Consider the following 25189-nt stretch of genomic DNA (forward strand, 5'->3'; position numbering starts at 1 on the left):
TCTCATTGCTTTTACTTGTGGGAGAAAAAAAGTAAAACATTTCAAGACTCATCGCGCAAACAAAAAAAAACCCTACTCGCAGCCGAAAAGCTACCACACCTCGTGCACCCAACAGATCACACATTCACGCTTCTGCCAAAGTCCAAAGCCCGCTAAAAACCACTACACACATAGCCTAACATTCATGAAATGTTTGATACAAAAAACAAATACTCATCTGTTTTAGTTTGGTTATGCCTATGCCAGCGAAACAAACGCCGACTAACACAGCGCTACGCTATTCTCTCCGCTCTCCAGGAAGTGCCGTTCTATTCGTTCACACCACCATATGCACTCCATTATCGCACGTTAATAATGAACCGCTTGTTAGCGCGACGCACGAAGTAGGCACTCACACTCACGCAACCTAACTGGCCTAACAATTTTCAATTTGATTTCGTGGATAAATTATAACTTCCACGCATAGAACACTGTGTTTTTCACAAAACCTCCACTTTTCTCACTTAAACAAAGCATCACAGATCACAACTGTACACTTTTTAGCAAGTTTGGCCCCTCATTTCACTTATAAATCAATAACTTTAACGGATTGCTTTCGGGGCACGTATTATCGGTTAGTCGTGTTGCCAGCTCCTCACAATGAGTCAACTTTTCATTGAATGCATTTACTAGTGCCCACTATCGCACAGAGACTGTATTTCACTAAAGTGCCCCACTGCATCAGCCGCTATCGATGCTGAGATCCGCTGCAACTGCTACGCTATCCGTAGTCATGCAACAGTTGTGGCCGCTATACGCTTCCATTGGTATCCACTGTTCCTGCATCAGCAGGCCCAGCTGCTATCGTTGCTGGAATCCGCTGCAACTAGTGCACTAGCCGTTGGTACGCCACAGCTGTGGCCGCTTTCCGCCATCGCTGGTATCCACTGCACTGCTAGTGCTGCTGCTAAGGGAGGACGACTGCTGTTGTCGCTGTCTAGAACTATTATGAGCGGCTTCGGCTGAAACAGGCTCTTATAAAGACCAAATGGTATGTTTTCAATTGCAAGGTATATGATTCTGTCGGCCGTGCTTGGGAAGCAATCATATAACGACCAATCAGAGGTCGAATTTTTCTTTTCGACAAGGCTTGACTATTTTCAATAGTACAATAGTGTGAATAATAAAATTATAATTATCTTCTTTTGGGAAGAATCTTAGAAGATTTTCCAATATATTTCTGCAAGAACGAAGGAAATCCATCGAATACTAACCGATTTATTAGCATTTGAAATTGGACATATTTTTCACTTTTTTCGGTTTTAGATTTTCATTTCACATCCCTATGTAGCCGAACTTCCTGAGAGAAGTATTCTACTTCAAAAATTTGCTTTTAGTACTTAAGATACCTCGAAAATTAGGACACTACACCCAACATAATCAGAATCTCAACCAACCGTCAACCTCAAATGTCTAATTAGAAACACTTTCGTTTCGTCCCCCAGTGTTTACTTGAAATGGAAATATGTAATACTGTCAGACCAGAGTCGCCGAAGTTGCGAATATTGTTCTGGATGGGCACGAGTTTTGTATTTCCAAACAGGCGCAAATGAGTTTCCATGAACCAATGAATATGTGTTTTAGATATCTTGCAAGAAAGCGAATGTTTTTGTTTTCTCTAACGCAGTTTACAGATCGTGATGTCATTTCAAGACGCATTTCAAGTCTTTGAAATCACCAACGTTTGCATACTCTATGACGGGGAAAATGTTGCTTATCAGCTCTTGTCATATTTGTTTTCTACTCCGTATGCATACAACGAGCGAACTAATACACGCACACCGGATGAATTGAAGATTGAAGAAACTTGTAACATATGTGACGGTGTGTGATTTTTTTTTTTGACTTGAGATGGAAAGGGAGCAGTTTTCGACAGCAAAAATCTTGCATGTGGTTGAAACGACCATTATTAGATAGTCGTACTCCCGTAACACGAGCTAAATATATGACAGTATGTGTTGTTACTTGACTGGGGAAGAATTTTATTGCCTTTTAAGTAATAGGTTTGTTACCTAAAAGCAGTGTTGTTAGCCTCGCTCGTAAGCAGCACACAACACCTCATGTGAGGTTCTCGGTGTCGCCGCTTTCACACAGTAGAGAATTCACCATTCAAGCTATTTCTCGTTCTTTCCTGCTTCCTTTCTTACTCCCGAGATTATATGCGCACAATCCCGTCTACTCTTCTCGTGAGTCGTGTGTACTCGTGTATACCTACTCCCCAACTCGCGAGAACGACCAGCCGAAGACAATTGATTCAAGATGCTTTGCGATGGTTGCAGAGGGAAAAAAATAGTTGAGGAGGTTGTTTCTAAGACACGATCGCAGAGTTAACGTAGAATACGACAGCCTGTCTTATGTCACTCAATTGAGGTTAATTAATTTAATAGTCTCTTTGCTCCAGATGACGTTTACCTCTGTAGCCGGCACCGCGGTTTCACGTGCTGCCGTATCCAAAACAAGAATGAAATTGATTTGTTTTGAGGCTGTCTTTTATATCAAGTTGCACTAAGATATCTTAATTTAGGCAGTGGCTACGAAGAGGCTATAGACAAGGGCAAATTGTGCATTCCCCATCTATAGTATAGGTAATAGTTCAAATAACAATTCTCTGCATTTTACGATAGAGTAGATAATTTTACAACTGATTGCTGCAATTAGTAAGACTTACGCGAAAAATTATGTGATTCAGGCTCACTAGCTCAGAAATTCTTCAGATAAACTTTGAGGTTAATTGTGTTTGTCAATGCCATTTATTGACAACTGAAAAATTTTTTTTCAACATGGCAAATTTTTTATTTAGTTTTGAATGATTTACAGTGATAATTAAATTCTACATGAGGTGATTTATTAGCAATTATATATGAAAATTTCAATCGCTATACTGCTAGCCACACACGCTATATAGCAAGCCACACATGCTATAAACATGCACAGACACGCTAGACATGCACACGCTATATAGCAAGCCACACACGCTACAGATATTCGCACACGTTATGTGCACACACCCTATATATATATACATACGCTGGATGATGGTGGCTTCTCAAACCACCTGGCGGTGCGAGTCTCTTTCAGTTTCGGGTTGTATTCACCCAACGATATCTCATCTCCTAGTTTTGTATTGTGCCGTGTCAAATAAATGTTGTGAACAAAAAAAAACATAGAGTTAAAAAACTTTCAAAAAGTGTCAAAAGAAGGCCCGCAAGACTGTACTGAAAAATACTTGATAATTTTAACGTGTACTCAAATGCAGTTTTTTCAAAATGCAGAATTAGGGATAAACTAATTCATATTTGAAGAACTGAATAAAATTTTAAAAGAGCTAAACAATATAGCTTTCAACCTTTATTGTAACATATCATTGATGCAATACCGATTATTTACCAGTAAATTTGAATTTTTTACCTTGTTCATCAAATCGAGTTGAACATACGATAATTGAGTTGAATGTTCGATAATCTTAGCATATCAGTTAACAACATTTATATATTTTTAGCTGAGAGTGCAGATGGTGTTGAGCGTGTTGAGCATCCATTCCCCGGCGGTTTTCAGTTTCCCGGGATGCGGGAAATAAAAATTTGATTTAAAATCATTCAAATTGATAAAAGTACAGCCTTGGTGCTACATTCCGTTCCGAAACTCGAACTTCTGTTTACTATTCACAGAATTCGCAGCCAACTGTTAAGTGTACAAGACAGTTGCGGACTAGCGCTACGTTCCTACTAACACTAACAGCAAAAACATCATATCAAGAAGACTGGGAACTCTGCCTGAAATCGAGGGACAGTTTTGGCAGCGCAGTTTTTGGAATTCGAGTGGATCTGACGCATGCTAGTATGTGAGCTGGCCAACGCGAATGCAATCCGAATGCACAGACAAGAACATCACATACGCACACAATGATTTCGTAGCGATGTAATTACCACCACTTTCATAACAAGCTACCACCTTCAATAGATGGAGTGCGTTGTTTGATTAGACGCTTGTCATTTGTATGGGATCGATCCAGAGAGGCCAGTCTTCTTGCTATGATGTTTTTGATAACAGTCTCTTCCGAGCTGAGACTCGAACCTACTGGCTTGTTAGGCCAGTATCGTACCTTGAGACCGTCTGGGAAGGCTCAAATTCAAATTGTTAAAACTGTTAATAAAAATCGAATAATCAGATTGATTCTTATACACACTTCATTTATCTCGGCAAACTTTCCAACAGCTGATTGATAACAAGCTACCACCTTCAATAGATGGAGTGCGTTGTTTGATTAGACGCTTGTCATTTGTATGGGATCGATCCAGAGAGGCCAGTCTTCTTGCTATGATGTTTTTGATAACAGTCTCTTCCGAGCTGAGACTCGAACCTACTGGCTTGTTAGGCCAGTATCGTACCTTGAGACCGTCTGGGAAGGCTCAAATTCAAATTGTTAAAACTGTTAATAAAAATCGAATAATCAGATTGATTCTTATACACACTTCATTTATCTCGGCAAACTTTCCAACAGCTGATTGAGCTCGGCGAAGTTTTTAACAAATGTCAGCAATATCTTTCGAAGAACATTCAGCAGATATATCGATTTCCCGTAAACCAGCTAGTATTGAAGTTTCGTTTGCCGAAGTTCTGCCGAAAACTTGTAGAACATTTCGCTGAATTTATCAGCTGTTGAGTTCTCGGCAATAAAATCTAAGTGTTTATGTCAGATACAAACTCTTGCATACGACACTGTAAAATATGAACAAACAATTATTTAAATAAAAAGTATTGAACCGGGCGAGTAAGTTAAAAACATAATTTTTCACACAACTTACGAATTAAATCTTGGACTCAAATATATTCAATAGTAATCAACTAGATTGTGACTTCATCCGAATGTAACTAAGAGCGTTCTCATCGGTCTAGTCGTTACTAGACGTTACTACATTACGTTACTGAGAAAACTTGTTAAGTTTTACTGTGACAGATTCATATTTTCCAATAAATTTAATCCAAGTGAATACAAAAAAATGAAACATTCGCTACCTGTATTCCAAACTAGACCCTGAAACATTGAAGCTTTCAGCGATTTCAAAACTTTTCTCCAAACAAGAAATACAATAAGGGCCTTAATATTGTTTCAATTAGATTTCAACAAGTTACACGTGTCAACCCTGTTGCACCGTCTCTAGTTAATCGGTATTGGCAAAGGAGCATGCAATAAACATCGCAATATTCCGCCGGTCTATTAATAGCGTTAGGTACGGAACAGATCAGTCCGGTTGAACGAGCTGCACGGTCACAAACGAACGAGAGAGAAAATATAGATAAACTAGAAGTAAACTTGTCCAACACCTAAGGGTTCTTTGAGGCCAATTGACCGGGTTCGATATGATCAAAAAAGGTTCATTGGTTGACTTTCCTCTGGCTAGCGGCTCTGGTCAGTTTTCAGCATATCGACATAATATGAGTGAAAAGTGTTCAATTTTATTACTATTGAGTTGTAGAAGTGTACAATTCGCACAATTGAGTGTAATATTCGATAAATCATTTCTGTTTTTTGGTTAGTCACTTAGTCACGCGGCATATGATGGAGGAATACAACGCTATTAAAGCAGTATACACAAATACCGTTTGAATTTATTGCAGAGCTTTACTGCTGAGAAGCTTTCGGATTGGTCATTTATTCAATACTCCGATACCGTTGCACAGCAGAACAAGAGAGGGTGATTATCATTCAGGTCTTGGAAATTTGTTATGGTGATCGGCGCTTAATCTTTGCATGTGCAAAGCGAAACAGAGCATGTTAGGAACGGTTGGTTATCCGGCGCCAAACTGTGTATTCGCGGCATGAGTCAGCACGTGTTTCGTTAGGCAACACGTTGCTGCTAGAAATGACATTTATCCATAATATTCTATTTCTGAATATTTTCAATGCTAGGAAAAATTGCAGCATGAAAATAATCAATTTGTTACTGACATTTATAGGCCCCGCATGGGTCTATGATAATTTTTTACAGCCTTTTCATGACTCGAGTTGGTAAGTTACCAGTGGTAACTGTTATTATCTATGCATTTTCATTATCATTATTTTACATTACAGAATATTGGACAACTTAATTAGTTTTTTGAGACCCAATGTTATAAGGAGTGCTCCAGTTTACTTGAAAACACATTTTAATGTCTGTTTTTATCAAAATCACATAGCATGTGTATCTGTAAAATAGACTAATACAGTGATTTATATCAATAAAAGTTCTCTGGTGATTGCTAAAAATTACATAAACATGAGAATAAGGGTGATGAAAAACTTACTTTTAGATCAATTTATATTATCAATAACAAGTTTCTAATGTTAGTAGGATTAACGTTTGCGTTAAAAAAATGAACATTTTTCAGATGGCGATAAAAAACTAAATCAGATAATTGAGTTTTATAATTTTCCCATCGAAGGTTATTATATTAGATTACTTGCAAAAATAATATTCTACGCTCTTGCGAACGGCCTTCCGGCAGATAACCGGAACATTCGCCATGGCAAACGAAAACATGCGTAAGGGTGCTTCTCAGTTTTCGGAACCAAATTGTTGGAATAGATCTTACTTCTTACTTCTTACTTCAGGTTTGTCTAGAAACTCTCGATGGGACGCAGCTGGCCGACATTGGGCGGGCTTGCCGACTTCGGTACCACATCGAAATTCAGCCGCTTCATCTTCTCCAACGAACGCTTCGAGTAATGGGCCCGGCCAAAACATTGCGTCTTCAGTGCGTATGAAGGTGAACCCACAAAAAACCAGCAATGTCTGTCCATTTCTTAATGCAAATTAAATGCATTGAGATGATGTTATAAGATTTTCAAATCATAGATCACATTTGAAAAGCGTACGTACTGCCGGTACCCAGATAACTGTCTCATAATGAAAAACAACATGTTGAGAAAACGGCGATTCAATATTATCCGGTAATTTTCTGATTTTCAGCTAATTTTAGCAATTACATCCGAACAAATAACCAGAACAGTTTCATGGCACTACAAGTTTAACGTTGAGAATAAAAAACCATGGGTGCAGTTGGTTTCACGTTATATAACAGGAAAAAAAACCCTCAGGGACAAAATATGCGGGTATATTTTAAAAGTATTCGCAAATTTCGTCCCATCACATGAAAATTCAATCAGCAACCGGCAGTAGATTGTACTACAGAAAAACAACATTAGTCTTCTTAATTGAATGACATAGGTACTTCTATATGCCTAAAATTATCCGATGTACACTAATCTGGAGCAAGATTATATGTTCGAAGTTTGTACCACTATGCAGTGGGACTGTAATGCGGGTACTTTCAATATGGGACAAACACAACTTGGTATTTTTTCCATGTTTTTCCATACAAAAGTATCAATTTTAGATTTTTTTCGGGAAATATGTTTTCGGGAAACAACGTGCTCTATGTCGTGATGATATTGTCTAGGAAAATGTTCAAAATTATTTTATCTGAGCCAATCCATTGCATAAAGTCGATGAAGTCGATAAGCATCAACATCATCAAACACATAAACATCGCTAAAGCAACACAGCGCGTGCGAAACCGCAGTAATCAGTGTTACCACTATCAACTGATTGAAGCTGAAAGTAATTTCATTTTCAGCTCGGTCGCGCTGAAATTGATATTCACTGCTTTTAATTTCACCTGATATTCTGTTGCTGACAGTGGAAATTTGCAGCCCTGTCGTTAGAACATAAAATCTCAAAAGACTTTTCGTTTCAAGCATTATTTGTCGTATCCACAACCCTTCTTCCTTTTTCTGCAGCAATTTAATGAAAAAGGGGGCCGAAGAAAACCACTGACGAAGACGTTCAATACCCTACAACATCTTGAGAACATTTTCACAAATTTTCATAAAGATCTGAGCAATAGGAAAAAAGTTAGAGCGATTTCAAGCGCGCCTCGCCACGGCCGCATAACATAAACTTGAAATTTTACACGCGATTATCTCGGAATAGTGTTTTCCGAAAAATGACTTTGCCGTGATCCTGATTGCGGGAAAACTTCTGAACCGATTTCCTTCATCTTTTTTTTAATTTTCGTTATTAAATTCGCCGGTCCTTGAACGATCGCTTTTTGAAACATACAGTTACATGTTGCCGCAAAAAAAAATTTAATGCAATTTTTTGCGCTCAAAACGTGTATTTTTCCCGTTTGCACTGAAAACAAAATACTCATAAAAGCGATCGTTCAAGGACACGGCACAATTCTAAGCTAACGAAATAATATGAGTTTTTTGATTTCGGTTGACCCGCTGAGTCTCTATCAGGATCACCGCAAGCCTCTGCAAAAAAATAGCGTTTCGGGGAAACGGCCATCACTCCAGTAATAATTGGTATATGTCAAAATCAGACGTATTTTTTGTTGTTAATAAACTGTACTTTCAGAAAAATACCACTTTGATGCAATGAAAATGGTGCTATGCACTTAAAAATAAATTCAAACTTCCCTCATTTTTCTCGACCAAAAAGGTATATGACCCCACAACACAACAACTGGGTATAGATTTGCATCCACTTTGGGAACCACTCGCTGATTGGTTGAAATTGAAAACCCCGAGTGCGTTAAAATTTATCATCAGGCTTGCTGGTAGTGTTTTTTTTCTTCATCTATAATTTATTTGACACGGCACAAATACAATTTAATGTTTAACGGCGCCAATTATATCTGGTAGCTTACTTTATAAAGTATCTTAATAACTAAAAGCAAATTTTTTATCCGCGCTGCCGACTACGAGCTGAAACTAAATCTAACTTAAAGCTAGAATGTTTTGCATTAAAAGCACCATGTTTGATGGTTTACCATTGCCATAGGTAAGCAGCATATTAAATTTGTTCCGCTGCTGGGCCAAGATATTACGGACTGGCATATTAGGTTGTCTCCCTCGGGCCTTGACAGTATCGTGCGGGTCTGATTGCTGTTTCCGGATTCAGGGTCTTAACGTGTTCTTGTCGTTTGGTTGGATGTAGGCGGAAGGGGATAGGACTAAACTGGGGCGTGGATGGATTTCAGGAAAACGTATATAAGGGACATGCAGGATAGGTCACGGCTCGCCAAGACATCACGAACATGAACAGCCGGCTGTCTACCCTCGGCCTGAAGGGAAACTATTAATTTAGACCTGGCGTCACGGTGTACAGGGCATGACCAAACAACGTGCTCTATGTCGTGATAACCTTCACCACAGGCACAGATACCACTTTTCCCGAGCCCAATACGACGGAGATGCGCGTCAAATCTGTAGTGATTGGACATAAGCCGGGACATCACGCAAATGAAATCCCGACCTACATCCAACCCCTTGAACCACGGGTTCGTCGATACCTTGGGAATTATGGAATGTAACCACCTTCCCACTTCCCCTCAGGACCAAGCATTTTGCCAACTGATGATCGTATTCTGACGTACGAATGCGAAAAATTCATTAAAGGCAATAGGTCTTTCATAAATTCCACCGTTTGTTGCGCCCACCTTAGCCAAAGAGTCCGCTTTCTCATTGCCCGGTATCGAGCAGTGAGAAGGGACCCACGCTAAGGTAATCTGATACGATTTTTCGGATAAAGCACTCAGATGTTCCCGTATTTTCCCCAGGAAATACGGAGAGTGCTTAACATCTTTCATCGATCGAAGAGCCTCAATGGAACTGAGACTGTCCGTAAAGATGAAATAATGGTCCGTGGGAATTTTTTCAATAATCCCTAGGGTGTACTGAATTGCAGCTAATTCTGCGACGTAAACAGAAGCAGGATTATCGAGCTTATGGGAGACGGTTAAATTGTTATTGAAAATACCGAGGCCAGTGGACCCATTTAGAAGTGATCCGTCAGTGTAGAACATATTGTCGCAGTTGATGTTTCGATATTTATTGGAAAATATTTTGGGGATCTGCTGCACGCGTAAATGATCCGGAATTTCACGAGTTTCTTCTATCTTGGATGTATCGAGAAACACAGCAGAATCAAAAGTATTTGATAAGTCGACACGATTTGGAATATTCGAAGAAGGGTTTATATTTTGAAACATGTGATTGAAATACAATGTCATAAAACGGGTTTGAGAAATAAGTTCGATTAACCTTTCAAAATTTTCAATCACGGGACGGTTCAAGACCTCACATTTGATAAGAATACGAGAAGACAGGCTCCAGAATGGGTTTTCAATGGGAGTACTCCAGCTAAGACCTCCAAACTCATCGTATGGGTCGACTGCATGCAACCCAAGGCGATACGCAAACAACGATATTGTATTCGCTCCAGTTTGATCAAATGTGTGTTTGCTGCGGAGCGAAAGCAGAAACACCCGTACTCAATGACAGACAATATCGTTGTTTGGTAAAGCCTTATAAGGTTTCCTGGCTGGGCTCCCCAACATTGTTCGGTTATTGTACGAAGAAAATTCACTCTTTGTTGACATTTTTTCATCAGATACTTCACGTGACAACCCCAGGTGCCTTTAGAGTCGAACCAGACACCAAGATATTTGTGTACCAAAACCTGAGAAATCGTTTTACCCATTAATTGTGTTTGAAGCTGAGCATGCTTCCTAGAAAAAACTACTATCTCAGTCTTCTCCGGAGAGAATTCGATACCTAGCTGTAAAGCCCAAGCAGACAAATTGTCCAAGTTATCTTGCAATGGTCTTTGAAAACCGGCAGCTTTGGCTCCTGTAACAGAGATTACACTGTCGTCTGCAATTTGTCTTATCGTGCATGAATTTGCCAGACATTCGTCGATGTCATTTACATAAAAGTTGTGAAAAAGGGGGCTTAAACATGAGCCCTGGGGAAGACCCATGTAGCTAACGCGAAAAGTTGCCAAATCGCCGTGCGTAAAATGCATGTGCTTTTCAGACAACAAATTGTGCAAAAAAATGTTCAAAATTGGAGAAATTCCTAGTCGGTGAAGTTTACCCGAAAGAATGTCAATAGAAACGGAATCAAAAGCCCCCTTAATGTCCAAGAACGCAGACGTCATTTGTTCTTTGCGAGCATACGCCAGCTGAATATCTGATGAAAACAACGCAAGACAATCATTCGCCCCTTTGGCACGGCGGAAGCCAAATTGAGTATCTGATAGTAGACCATTTGATTCGACCCAATGATCTAAACGACGGAGTATCATTTTTTCCATCAATTTCCGCATACAGGATAGCATTGCAATCGGCCTATAAGAGTTGTGATCAGAAGCTGATTTCCCTGGTTTTTGAATGGCTATCACCTTCACTTGCCTCCAATCCTGCGGTACAATGTTTTGCTCCAGGAACTTATTGAACAAGTTCAACAAGCGCCTCTTGGCATTGCCGGGTAGATTCTTCAACAAGTTGAATTTGATTCTATCTAACCCAAGCGCGTTATTGTTACAGGACAGGATGGCAACTGAAAATTCTGCCATCGTAAAAGGTGATTCTATCGCGTCGTGGCCCGGAGACGCATCGCGAACAATGTTTTGCTCAGGAACAGAGTCCGGACATACTTTCCGGGCAAAATCAAATATCCACCGACTTGAAGACTCCTCGCTTTCGTTGACCGTTACGCGATTCCGCATTCTTCGGGCTGTGTTCCAAAGAGTGCTCATCGATGTCTCCCTCGACGTCTTGTTCACGAACCGACGCCAATATCCGCGTTTTTCTGCTTTAGCCAAGCTTTTGAACTTGGTATCAAGCTCCGAATACCGTATATAGTCGCCAGGTATACCTCCCTTCTGGAAGGCCAAAAACGCGTCGGATCTTTGCGTGTAGACATCGGAGCACTCTTGGTCCCACCACGGAGTGGGAGGCCGTTCTTTGATCGTTACGCCGGGATATTTCTTCGTTTGGGCTTGCAACGCGGCGTCGAGAATCAACCCCGCAAGGAGGTTGTATTCTTCAAGTGGTTGATGATGTTGAATCGACTCGACCGCTTTTGAAATCATTTCCTCGTATAACTTCCAATCGAGATTCCGTGTGAGGTCATACGGAATGTCAATTGGTCGCATGCGAGTTGACCCGTTAGTAATTGAAATAAGAATAGGCAAATGGTCGCTACCGTGAGGATCGAGGATTACCTTCCATGTGCAATCCAACCGTAGCGACGTCGAACATAAGGATAGATCCAAAGCGCTTGGGAGCGCTGGAGGTTTCGGGATACGTGTCATTTCACCGTTGTTTAAAATAGTCATGTCGAAGTTATCGCAAAGGTTATAGATTGAAGAGGAGCGGTTATCATTGTAAGGAGAACCCCAAGCCACACCATGAGAGTTGAAGTCTCCCAAAATCGAACGTGGCGAGGGAAGTAGTTCTATTAAATCAAAGAGCAGCCGTTGCCCAACCTGTGCTCTGGGAGGAATATATATTGAGGCAATACAAAGCTCTTTACCTTGTATTGTCATTTGACATGCGGCAAGTTCGATGCCTGGAATCGAGGGGAGGTTAATACGATAGAAAGAATAGCACTTTTTAATCCCTAAAAGTACTCCTCCATATGGGGTGTCTCGATCAAGGCGAATAATATTAAAATCATGGAAGTTGAGATCAATATTTGAAGTAATCCAAGTTTCACAAAGGGAAAATGCATCGCATTTGTTTTTATTTATCAAAACTTTAAACGAATCAATTTTTGGTAAAATACTTCTACAATTCCACTGTAAGACAGAGATAGAATCCTTCATATACGCAGTTGAATTAGGCATCGAAGGATACAACTGCTGCAAGGAGGGGCCATTGGGCAGTCAACTGCTTCAAAAATGATCTAACTGTTGGGAGGAATGCTGTAAGAAAAATTTTAATTGGATCGGGTACACTGAAAGTTTCAAAACTCCAGTCCACAATGTCAGAAAATTTCACTAATCCAGAATTTGTTTCATCAACTGGGAGTGCAAAAGGAACAACTGGGGTTTTAGATGTTCCTGGCAGTGCTGGGAACTCCGTCTGGGACTTTAAATTTGAAGCCCAGGAGGAGTTTGCTTTGGTTTTTCCGCTGCACTGTTTGGTTTGTTTGTAACTTTCATTTCACTTTGAGAAATCATAGGACCTGGGAAGTTTAGGAGAGGAAATATTTTTCCTCTTTCTAGACTTCCCAGGATTGGCGCTGGTGAATCGTCAGTATTTTTTTTTATTTTTTTTTTATAGGGGGGATTTGTTAGTAGCTCAAGTATTTATGATAGATATTAGTAAATAATGAGTATGTGTGTCCAAACACAAATGGTGGCTTCTCAACACTGTTAGAAATTTGTAATTTTAATTGTTAGGATTTGTTTGCTTTCGCAATTAGGACTTATCATTCGTAGGGATTTAAACCTACTTGTCAGAAAAGGGGAAGTAAACTTACAACTAACCCAATTGCTAACTTATTGGCTATAAAGAGAGCTTATCGTAGCAATTGAGGATTGCAACGATTTTTGTCGAAAATTGTTAATAATTTTATTTGACATAGTTACTAATGGTTCAACACCAGTAAGTCTATGTAATTCGAGTGTACCAAACCAAGGAGGACGCTTCAAAATCATTTTCAGAATTTTATTCTGAATCCTTTGGAGCGTTTTCTTCCTTGTTGAACAGCAACTTGATCAGATCGGTACAGCATAAAGCATTGCTGGTCTAAAAATTTGTTTGTATATCAAAAGTTTGTTCTTTAAACAAAGTTTAGAATTCCTGTTAATGAGAGGATATAAACATCTCGTATATTTGATGCACTTGGCTTGTATACTCTCAATGTGCTCTTTGAAAATAAGTTTTTTATCATAAATTAGTCCCAAGTACTTAACCTTGTCGGACCAACTTAAAATAACCCTATTCATCTTGACAACGTGATTATTGTTTGCCTTGAGGAAAGAAGCCCTAGGCTTATGCGGTAAAATTATCATTTGAGTTTTAGAAGCATTGGGAGAGATTTTCCACTTTTGCAAGTAGGAAGAAATACTACAAGGTATACAGCCCTAGGGTTGTATGAAATGGTGACGTGGGACTAAACACTGTAATTAGGGGATTTTTTGTTACAAAATATACAGAGTCTGCAGACTGAATCAATGTGTTTGCTCAGCGACTGTACGTATTTTTATTTTCAGCCTCCCCTGGAAATCAATTTTTGGAATATATTCAACAACACTCGAAAGAATATCATTTATATTTGGCGATATTATGCCTATGTGCAAAAAATATGTATTTGACAAGGCAAAAGCATATCGTGCTTGTTGAAGAAGCACCAAGAATTTCTCATTAATTTCAATGCGTCAAAGTTAGAATTATCTCTATATCCTCAAAGACGAAATCCAATAATACTTACGTTATAATAATGAATGGTTTTGTCTTATTTAATTCTAACTAAATCAAATTTATAGTATGGATCTTACTTTCAAAATAATATGGAAGCCCTTACAAACGTTCATCAATTGGCAAACATAAGAAAATATTTTAAACAAAATTATTAACAAGTTCCAGCGAAAAATCGTAGCAATCCACAATTACATTTTTATTTTTGCTTAAATTTTTTTTCATTTGCCTACAACTACATTTGCTGTATTACGAAGACAGGAAATATACGTTTATTATGGTAAAGCTTAGAATAATCATATATCATCTAACAATTTTGAAATGTAAAAAGAGATTAGGAATTTACTCTTTCGATACTATCCAGTCACGATTATTTAGTGAATATCGAAGGTAAAATTAAATAAATATCCGTTGCAAAAATTTACAATTTTAGTTGAGTAATTTATGGTAATCATATTTATGAGATAAACTTTCAATCACCATCAACAGCAGCATTGCAGTTTTTCCTCAATTGCATACGAAGAGAAATGTACGAACAAAAGTGTACCACTGCAATACGAATAGTACTGCTGCAGTACGAATAGAAGTGTACCGCTAAAATGTACGAATAGAAGAGTAGGGGAGAACCGTACAAGACGCACCAGTTGGGTAAGATGGCCCATGCTATTAATTCCCCAAAATACTTACACATGTGGCTTTTTATGACGAAATTATTCGCTTTTCTCATAAAAACCCAGCTTCTCTGCAGTTCTCATATAAAAAGGTGTGCCATAATGACTAAAATACTCAGAAAACTGTACATTTGGCTGTGGCTATGTCCAACATGTAATTATTCATGAATTTTATTTAAGCTTTTATGACTAACTGACTAATAAATAATACAAAAAACTATGGTTCCCCTAACCTTTACAATTCTGGAGTTTATAATACTATGAGTATTTCAAATTATTTCACTAGCTTTCGTCAACTTTTACCTAAAAACATTCAAAATTAAAATTGCGACAGAATGCACTATGAAGAGCTTGCAGGAGATTGCTTGACAACTTAAAGCATGTTCCATTATTTTTGATTTTAATTTCGAGACTTCAAGTGCTTCTTACTTCGCGTGCTGATTTCTGCTAGTGGCATATTAGCCTACTGCTTTGGAGCATACTGACCTTCGTTGTGGTGCGTTTTGGTCACGAGCTTGTGTGGCGGCAATGGTAATTTTACCAAAAAAGACATTGAAATCGAGTATTTTATAATAAACTTCGTCATAAACATACAATAAATAGATCCTACAATCATACTACACGTTCAATGTCGCTTTGAAATGATTTGAAACGCTGTAAATCGCGAAAATGCTTAACTGGTGCGTATTGTACAATCCTCCCCTACCACTGCAATCAAAGACGACAAGAGACCTGCGGTTCTATTCTCCACTGGTACTGTTGCTTTTACCGGCATGTTTTCTTTCAAGACTTCAGTTTTTATTAGGTTCTTCAGTACCTAACACGCAGGTTTAGAAATTGTTCAAGGATGGGTATTGTTTCAAACTTTTAGGAAAACTTTTACCTTCGAGACATCATATTAATCTAAGCTCATGGAAGCAAAAATAAATTGACCTATTGGGACGGGGAAGCTCTGTCAATTTTATTTCGAAATTGATACCGGGAATATCACAGGGAACGGATGGTGTCCATTCACATCGTCTGTGCTAGGAATGCTCGCATGTAATTGGTTCATTATTCGCGTAAATTTGTTATTGAATTTTTTTTTATCAATTTTACCGCTTAGCAATGAAATTAGAGTGATAATTAACATATTACAAAATTGTTATACATTTTATCTATCCAACAACATATTGGTTATTATGATCCATCATGTGGTTATGCTGTTATTAACGTTTGAAATCTGACGCAACATTTGCCCGTTTCATTTCCAATTTTACAGAATGCATCCCAGTATAGTAAACAAAGACGTGTCCCACGTCAAAAATATCTGAACTTTTCTGCAATCGACTGCATATGACACGAAGACTTTTTCCTTTTACGGAAATGCTTGTGTCATCGCAGAACAATGACTTTGTGCATCCTGGAGGCAAATCAGGAAGATCTGAAGTGAATATGTTGTACAGGACTGGACCCAAGACTGAACCTTGAGGTACACCTGCTCTGACAGGAAATCTATCAGATTTTGAATTCTGATAGACTACCTGCAGAGTTCGATCAGTATGATATTTTTTTAAAATTTTGATTAGGAAAATTGGAAAATTAAAAGTTTGCAATTTCGCAATCAAACCTTTATGCCAAACACTGTCGAATGCTTTTACTATGTCTAAAAGAGCAGCTCCAGTGGAATAACCTTCAGATTTGTTAGCTCGTATCATATTAGTAACTCTGAGCAATTGATGAGTAGTGGAATGCCCATGGCGAAATCCAAACTGTTCATCTGCAAAAATTGAATTTTCGTTGATGTGTGACATCATTCTGTTAAGAATAATTCTCTCAAACAGTTTACTTATTGAAGAAAGCAAACTGATTGGTCGATAACATGAAACTTCAGCTGGGTTCTTATCCGGTTTTAAAACTGGAGTAATTTTTGCATTTTTCCATAATTTGGGAAAATATGCAATTTTGAAGCAGCAATTGAAAATTTTTACTAAAAATTCCATTGTGCTTTCAGGGAGATGTTTGATTAATAGATTAAAGATTCCAATCGTCACCAGGTGCTTTCATATTTTTGAAATTTTTAATAATTGATTTAATCTCATTCAAGTTAGTTTCAATTATTTCTGCAGGTAAAAAATTATTGGAAGAAATTAAATCAAATTGACGTGTGACTTCATTTTCAATTGGACTCACAAAATTCAAATTTGAGTTATGAACACTCTCAAACTGCTGAGCAAGTCTTTGAGCCTTTTGTTCATTGGATACAAGAAAAACGTTCACCGTCTTTTAAAACTGGAATGGGCTTTGAAGGTTTCTTAAGAATCTTCGACAGCTTCCAAAGAGGTTTTGAATATGGTTTCAATTTTTCAACTTTAGTCTCAAAATTTTGATTTCTCAGAAGAGTAAATCTATGTTTAATCTCTTTCTGTAAATCTTTATAAATAATTTTAAAAACAGGGTCACGAGAACGTTGATATTGACGTCTGCGGACATTTTTCAAACGAATTAGAAGTTGAAGATTTTCGTCAATTATTGGTTAATCAAATTTCACTTGTACCTTTGGAACAGAATAATTCCTGGTATCAACAATTGCACATTTTAATGCTTCCAAAGCGGAATCAATATTCACTTCGTTTTGCAAATCTAGCTCATTATTGAAATTTCTCTCAATATGAGTTTTGTATCTTTCCCAATCAGCCTTGTTATAATTAAAAACAGAACTCATAGGGTTTAAAACTGATTCATGTGATAAAGAAAAAGTTATTGAAAGATGGTCAGAATCAAAGTCAGCATGTGTGATCAAATCACTGCATATATGACTTTGATCTGTAAGCACCAAATCAATTGTTGAAGGGTTTCTTACAGAAGAAAAGCATGTAGGACTATTCGGAGACAAAATAGAATAGTATCCTGAAGAACAATCATTGAATAGAATTTTGCCATTGGAATTACTTTGAGAATTATTCCATGAACGATGTTTAGCGTTAAAATCGCCGATTATAAAAAATTTCGAACAATTTCTGGTGAGTTTTTGTAAATCACCTTTAAAATATTTTTTGTGCTCGCGTGTGCATTGAAATGGTAAATATGCTGCGGCAATAAATAAAATCCCAAGTTCAGTTTGAATTTCAATTCCCAAAGTTTCAATAACTTTCGTCTCAAGATGGGGAAGAGCACGATGTTTGATTCGGCGATGAATAACAATTGCAACTCCACCGCCGGAACCCTGAATCCTATCATATCTATGAACCACGTAATTGGGATCATATTTTAATTTTATGTTAGGTTTCAAAAATGTTTCAGTAATAATTGCAATATGCACATTATTTACTGTTAAAAAATTAAAAAGCTCATTCTCATTGGCCTTCAATGAGCGAGCATTCCAATTTAATATTTTAATTGTTTTATTTAAAATCATTGCTAAATTTTAAATTAGAAACAATTTTAATAGTAAAATTTGTGCCCCTTTGAATCGCTTCAAACATTTTTTTTTTTTAAGGGGGGATTTGTTAGTAGCTTAAGTATTTATGATAAATATTAGTAAATAATGAGTATGTGTGTCCAATCACAAATGGTGACTTCTCAACACTGTTAGAAATTTGTAATTTTAATTGTTAGGATTTGTTTGCTTTCGCATTAGGACTTATCATTCGTAGGGATTTAAACCTACTTGTCAGAAAAGGGGAAGTTAACTTACAACTAACTTAATTGCTAACTTATTGGCTATAAAGAGAGCTTATCGTAGCAATTGAGGATTGCAACGATTTTTGTCGAAAATTGTTAATAATTCTGTTTGACATAGCTTCTAATGGTTCAACACCAGTAAGTCTATGTAATTCGAGTGTACCAAACCAAGGAGGACGCTTCAAAATCATTTTCAGAATTTTATTCTGAATCCTTTGGAGCGTTTTCTTCCTTGTTGAACAGCAACTTGACCAGATCGGTACAGCATAAAGCATTGCTGGTCTAAAAATTTGTTTGTAAATCAAAAGTTTGTTCTTTAAACAAAGTTTAGAATTCCTGTTGATGAGAGGATATAAACATCTCGTATATTTGATGCACTTGGCTTGTATACTCTCAATGTGCTCTTTGAAAATAAGTTTTTTATCATAAATTAGTCCCAAGAACTTAACCTTGTCGGACCAACTTAAAATAACTCCATTCATCTTGACAACGTGATTATTGTTTGGCTTGAGGAAAGAAGCCCTAGGCTTATGCGGAAAAATTATCATTTGAGTTTTAGAAGCATTGGGAGAGATTTTCCACTTTTGCAAGTAGGAAGAAAAAATATCTAAACTTTTCTGCAATCGACTGCATATGACACGAAGACTTTTTCCTTTTACGGAAATGCTTGTGTCATCGCAGAACAATGACTTTGTGCATCCTGGAGGCAAATCAGGAAGATCTGAAGTGAATATGTTGTACAGGACTGGACCCAAGACTGAACCTTGAGGTACACCTGCTCTGACAGGAAATCTATCAGATTTTGAATTCTGATAGACTACCTGCAGAGTTCGATCAGTAAGATAATTTTTTAAAATTTTGATTAGGAAAATTGGAAAATTAAAAGTTTGCAATTTCGCAATCAAACCTTTATGCCAAACACTGACGAATGCTTTTTCTATGTCTAAAAGAGCAGCTCCAGTGGAATAACCTTCAGATTTGTTAGCTCGTATCATATTAGTAACTCTGAGCAATTGATGAGTTGTGGAATGCCCATGGCGAAATCCAAACTGTTCATTTGCAAAAATTGAATTTTCGTTGATGTGTGACATCATTCTGTTAAGAATAATTCTCTCAAACAGTTTACTTATTGAAGAAAGCAAACTGATTGGTCGATAACTTGAAACTTCAGCTGGGTTCTTATCCGGTTTTAAAATTGGAGTAATTTTTGCATTTTTCCATAATTTGGGAAAATATGCAATTTTGAAGCAGCAATTGAAAATTTTCACTAAAAATTCCATTGTGCTCTCAGGGAGATGTTTGATTAGTATATTAAAGATTCCATCGTCACCATGTGCTTTCATATTTTTGAAATTTTTAATAATTGATTTAATCTCATTCAAGTTAGTTTCAATTATTTCTGCAGGTAAAAAATTCTGGGAAGAAATTAAATCAAATTGACGTGTGACTTCATTTTCAATTGGACTCACAAAATTCAAATTTGAGTTATGAACACTCTCAAACTGCTGAGCAAGTCTTTGAGCCTTTTGTTCATTGGATACAAGAAAACGTTCACCATCTTTTAAAACTGGAAGAGGCTTTGAAGGTTTCTTAAGAATCTTCGACAGCTTCCAAAAAGGTTTTGAATATGGTTTCAATTTTTCAACTTTAGTCTCAAAATTTTGATTTCTCAGAAGAGTAAATCTATGTTTAATCTCTTTCTGTAAATCTTTATAAATAGTTTTAAAAACAGGGTCACGAGAACGTTGATATTGACGTCTGCGGACATTTTTCAAACGAATTAGAAGTTGAAGATTTTCGTCAATTATTGGTGAATCAAATTTCACTTGAGCCTTTGGAACAGAATAATTCCTGGCATCAACAATTGCACATTTTAATGCTTCCAAAGCAGAATCAATATTCACTTGGTTTTGCAAATCAAGCTCATTATTGAAATTTCTCTCAATATGAGTTTTGTATCTTTCCCAATTAGCCTTGTTATAATTAAAAACAGAGCTCATAGGGTTTAAAACAGATTCATGTGATAAAGAAAAAGTTATTGGAAGATGGTCAGAATCAAAGTCAGCATGTGTGATCAAATCACTACATACATGACTTTGATCTGTTAGCACCAAATCAATTGTTGAAGGGTTTCTTACAGAAGAAAAGCATGTAGGACTATTCGGAGACAAAATAGAATAGTATCCTGAAGGCTTCAAACATTGATTTTGCCTGCAACATGGCGTTCATAAGATCGAACATTGCCTGTTCCAAAAAAGAAAGTTTACCTGCCGTAATAGGCCCCAGGCAGTTGACATGAGAAAAAATATTTTCGGCAGCAATATTAGCTGGAGTAATAGGTGTACAATTATTTTCTAGCGTGTTTTGCTTACCCATAATAACGGTTATTTTCGAACTACCAACACTAGGCGGTATAATGTTCGAACTACCTGTAACCTGTGCATAAGTTAAATGGGTAAGCAAAGGAGTAGGTAAACTATGCGTCACTGGTACGCTTGGAGAATTTTGTTTACCTTGCCTTTTCTTAACAATTGCTAAACGGGCTGGGCATTGATAAAAATTCGACATATGGTTGCCGTTACAATTCGCACAGCGAAAATTTTTACTCTCTTTCACAGGACATGTGTCTATTTTGTGAGAAGAGTCTCCACAAATGAGGCATTTTTGGTCCATGTTGGTGAATCGTCAGAATCGGTTTCATCAGAGGACAACAGATCAAAAGGGTTTGATGTAATGGGAGAAGTGGTAATGGTCTTCTTCAGCATCTCAGCGTAAGAACGCTTCGAACGCTCTTTGAGAGACATCTTTATTTTACCCCTGCGCTGCATGTACACCGCACTTGTCGAGAGCTGATGCTGACTCTCCCCACAGTGAATGCATTTTCAGCATTTTTACTGCAGGAATCATCCGCCTGATTCTCCCCACACTTGCCACAACGTGCCTTATTGCAGCAGTAGGCGGCGGTGTGGCCTAACTGCTTACAATTCAGGCAGTTCATGACGCGTGGCACATATAATCGCACAGGGAGACGAACATAGGCGTAGCCAGAGGGGGGCATGTTAATGTTGACATTGGTGCAGAATTTTGTTTTCAATAACTCTAATAGCACAAAACGATATCTTTAGCCCATCTGTGTAAAGTATCAGCCAGATAAAAAATAATTGATTGAAATGCTTGTGCTATGTTGCGTGGAATTGCAAAGATTTTTCAGATGATCCACCAAGGATATTGCAGCGGCAAAAGTACCGGGCAAATCCGCCTGCATCAACTAGCTTGGAGTATTGGAACCGAGCTCTGACAATTCCTTACCTTGATTCTCTTGTAACCTCACTAGAAACACGGTTTGATGAAGATAGTGCACCTGCCTGTGCGTTGTCCTTGCTGCATCCCGCTAACGTAATACGCATGTCGTTGGAAGAATTCACGCGCAAAACCGAAAATTTCGTAGTTTTTTAGGAAGTTGACAATTTTGTTGGAGAGGTGGAAGTTTTGTATTAACATTGCAGCAGTATGAGAGCAGACCGTAAGAACTTGGAAGAGTTGGATCTTATAGACCTGCTAGCTAAAGCCCGTTCTTTCTTCCCTGCGACTGAGAAAGCAGTTAAAATTGCACTTGCTCTACCAAGGAAACATACACGATTGAACGCTCGTTTAGTACATTACGTCGGGTAAAAACCTGGCTGAGGTCAACAATATTTGAACAGTGGTTGAGTGCTTTTTCAACAACAATCGTGAAAAGACACATGAACCGCTTCCGGAACGTTTGACGTTTGGTGCCCGAAGATTTTATTGAGAATCTTGACTGTGTCTTCAATCTTCACGTCCTTGGGAAGCTGTGCGAATGGGTGTCCAGCTTCCGGAGAAGTAAACGTATCTTCGCCGCATCATTCAACTGGTCTGCATCGTTCTCTAAGAGATCCTGGTAGCGGTTAAACAACAACGTACGAACGTAATTTCGTTTTCTTCGTCGAAGACAAACTCGATGATGTTCGATGAGAGGGACTCCAAAATCTGCTCCGGGGTTTGATACTGACGCTGCTGCTGCTGGACCGCTATCCGCTATAAAATGTGGGCCATCTTGTGAATTATATGAATTCCCGGTTGCGGCTGCTGATCAACTCTATCTTCTGCCATGTTCGTGGATTCTTCAGATCCTCGTCGCCAAAATAATATGCCCAGAGGTTCAACTGAACTTAGGAGTTTTTACTAAAGAAAATCTATTCATATTCGAGGTTGGACAAAGAACAATCAAAATTTCCACTCTGATTATCACTCTGACAACTTTTCACTGGTTGCTTTAATGTAACAATCACAATCATAAAGTCGCTTTCTACGCGGGGGATACGTGCCGCGTAAAATAACGCGTAAATATCGGAATCCACGTAAAAAAACCGCGTAAATTCCGGAATCCACATAAAAAAAGTTCACGCAAAAACAACCGCGTAAAAAGCGACCTTAGTGTACCTTTTTTTTACTTCTAAAATTTCGAAGAGCTTGCCCCCCCCCCCCTATTTGAAATTCTGGCTACACCCATGGAGACGAAATCGGTGGATCAAGACGTGGCTTGGTAGTGCTGACCCGGCGAACGTAACTCGAAACGAGTCTGACGGAGTGTATACTGTTTTTGTACGTCTTTTGTTTTATATTCTATTGGAACGATCACCAAACACGTCCGATACTGATGCGTGTTTGGCACAGAATGCTGCTGGCAGTGTTGCTGAACAACATGTTTCGTTGTTTTGATTTATGTTTTTTGATTATATCATCTGTTATAATCTCAAATACTTTCAAGTGAACATTAAAAAAAAGTACAAATACGGGCGTAGTAAGAGATCCAACTTGGATCATCACTAATATCAATTACCAAAAGATCCAAAAGTGCGCGAGGAGTTATTACGGTTTTGCGTGAAGGATAAGAACAGCATACAGCTGCTCAATGTCGGAAGTAAAAAGTGTAGTGTGTGCTTATTTCTACTTTTGAATCCATTCTGGATTAAGTTTGGAACATACCTGTTGAGGCATATTGCTTGTGCGGAGAGTACAATTCAGATGGGTCAATGAATGAATCATAACACTTTAGATTTTAGGTATATTAAAGATGCAGATTCTTCGGTAACCCTCAGACGGTAAAACTATCGCATGCAGGAGGAATTGTGCATAATGATGATAAAAAGCATTAAAAACATTCAAGTATTTTCCGAGTGAATGGCATCACTTACGAAAAATACAACAGGGATCATCGAGGTGGATGAGGAAGAAGAGTAAGAAGCCAGATGTCGCCCCTTAGCTTAAACGGAGTTTTAAGCCATTGAGTGTACATACTGTCATCCATAATATATATTTGGAACTAATAGGTAACGCGCTAATGCGGAAAAAACTTGTTGGTAATGGTAGATCAAATTGCTCAAATAAATACAATGATTATCGGTTAGGTAACCAGATTTAAAGCAGAGCGTAATGGGATTTGATAAGAAGTGAATCGGGTTATGCGGAATGTGGCATGAGAGAAAATTTATTAATCGGATTTATGCGACCGTAAAGACTGGGAGCTGTTCCTATAGGGGAAAGAGTTGTGCATAACGAAATAAGCTATGATGAAAATGCGTTATAAAGACACCATTTTCTTGTATGTCTGCAGTGGTATGGCATATTTTTTCATAAAAAGTTTATTATAAAATATTTTTTTTTGCAAATGAAATTATATTTCCAGTTTCGGAACAAAGCATGCATTTGAAAAAATACTGCTAACTCAAATTTTTTAGTGAGATGGATTAACAAAATATGTCAACTATGTAGCGTGCTACGACAATTTTCTATAATCTACGTTGTCGTACTAATTTTCAATCTGTCAGCTTAAGAGTCAAGTTTTATTGCTTCCGTTGAAGTACTAAATTCAAACTGGAATCGACCAACTATTGCAATACAAGTATATTTTTGCATCTCGCTCTAAGTAATTTGTACGTATATTAAACCAATGACATACATGGTCGCCTTTTTGGAGCATAAATATTAATCTTTTGAAAGGAATATTTCAGGTATGTCACAGTAATTTTGTATATAGCAATTATGAGCTGAGATGCAACCTTTTAATCTGTATTTTGAATTTCAGAAATTTTTTTACAGATTTCTTGTTTGAAAAGCCTAATAAAATCTGTAGATTTTGTGGCAAATCAGCAGGAATTTGTATGTTTTTGCAAAAGTCCGTAATCTGTATATGCAGATACCTGCATGAAAAATTGATGCCGCGAAAAGTCACAGTCTTTTCATTAATGTTTATGGTGAAAATGATCTAGTTAATCAATAGGGATGATATTCTACACATTTTTTTTGGGAATCGTGAATAATCTATGTAGTTAGAACGAAACTAGCAATAGCAACGTAACTCAATTAAGCAAACCAGTTCAATTCGAGACGGTACTGAACACGGACGTGCGTGTGCTACTAATCGTAATTAAACAATAGTTAAGGGTCAATTCAACTCGTGATTTAAACTATACGGTTTGTCATACGAGGAGTTGGGACAACCGGCAGTTAACTGAGTATAGGTAGAACCTTCT

At 37.8% G+C, this 25189-nt stretch overlaps 1 protein-coding gene across 17 annotated transcripts in view; it reads right to left on the minus strand.

Moving 5' to 3' along the window:
* Positions 1–25189, minus strand: part of LOC129720631 (ras-related and estrogen-regulated growth inhibitor-like protein) — an 80016-nt gene that overhangs the window by 38331 nt on the left and 16496 nt on the right. The window contains exon 1 of one of the 17 annotated variants that reach the window (XM_055672132.1): positions 3067–3089. The exons of the other annotated variants lie outside the window; for them this stretch is intronic. The gene's annotated coding sequence lies outside the window, so the exon portion shown is untranslated. Of the gene's footprint in view, positions 1–3066; positions 3090–25189 lie in introns of those variants that run through there. 17 annotated transcript variants of the gene reach the window in all.

This window comes from Wyeomyia smithii, chromosome 1, assembly GCF_029784165.1.
Source record: "Wyeomyia smithii strain HCP4-BCI-WySm-NY-G18 chromosome 1, ASM2978416v1, whole genome shotgun sequence".
NCBI classification, from domain to species: domain Eukaryota; kingdom Metazoa; phylum Arthropoda; class Insecta; order Diptera; family Culicidae; genus Wyeomyia; species Wyeomyia smithii.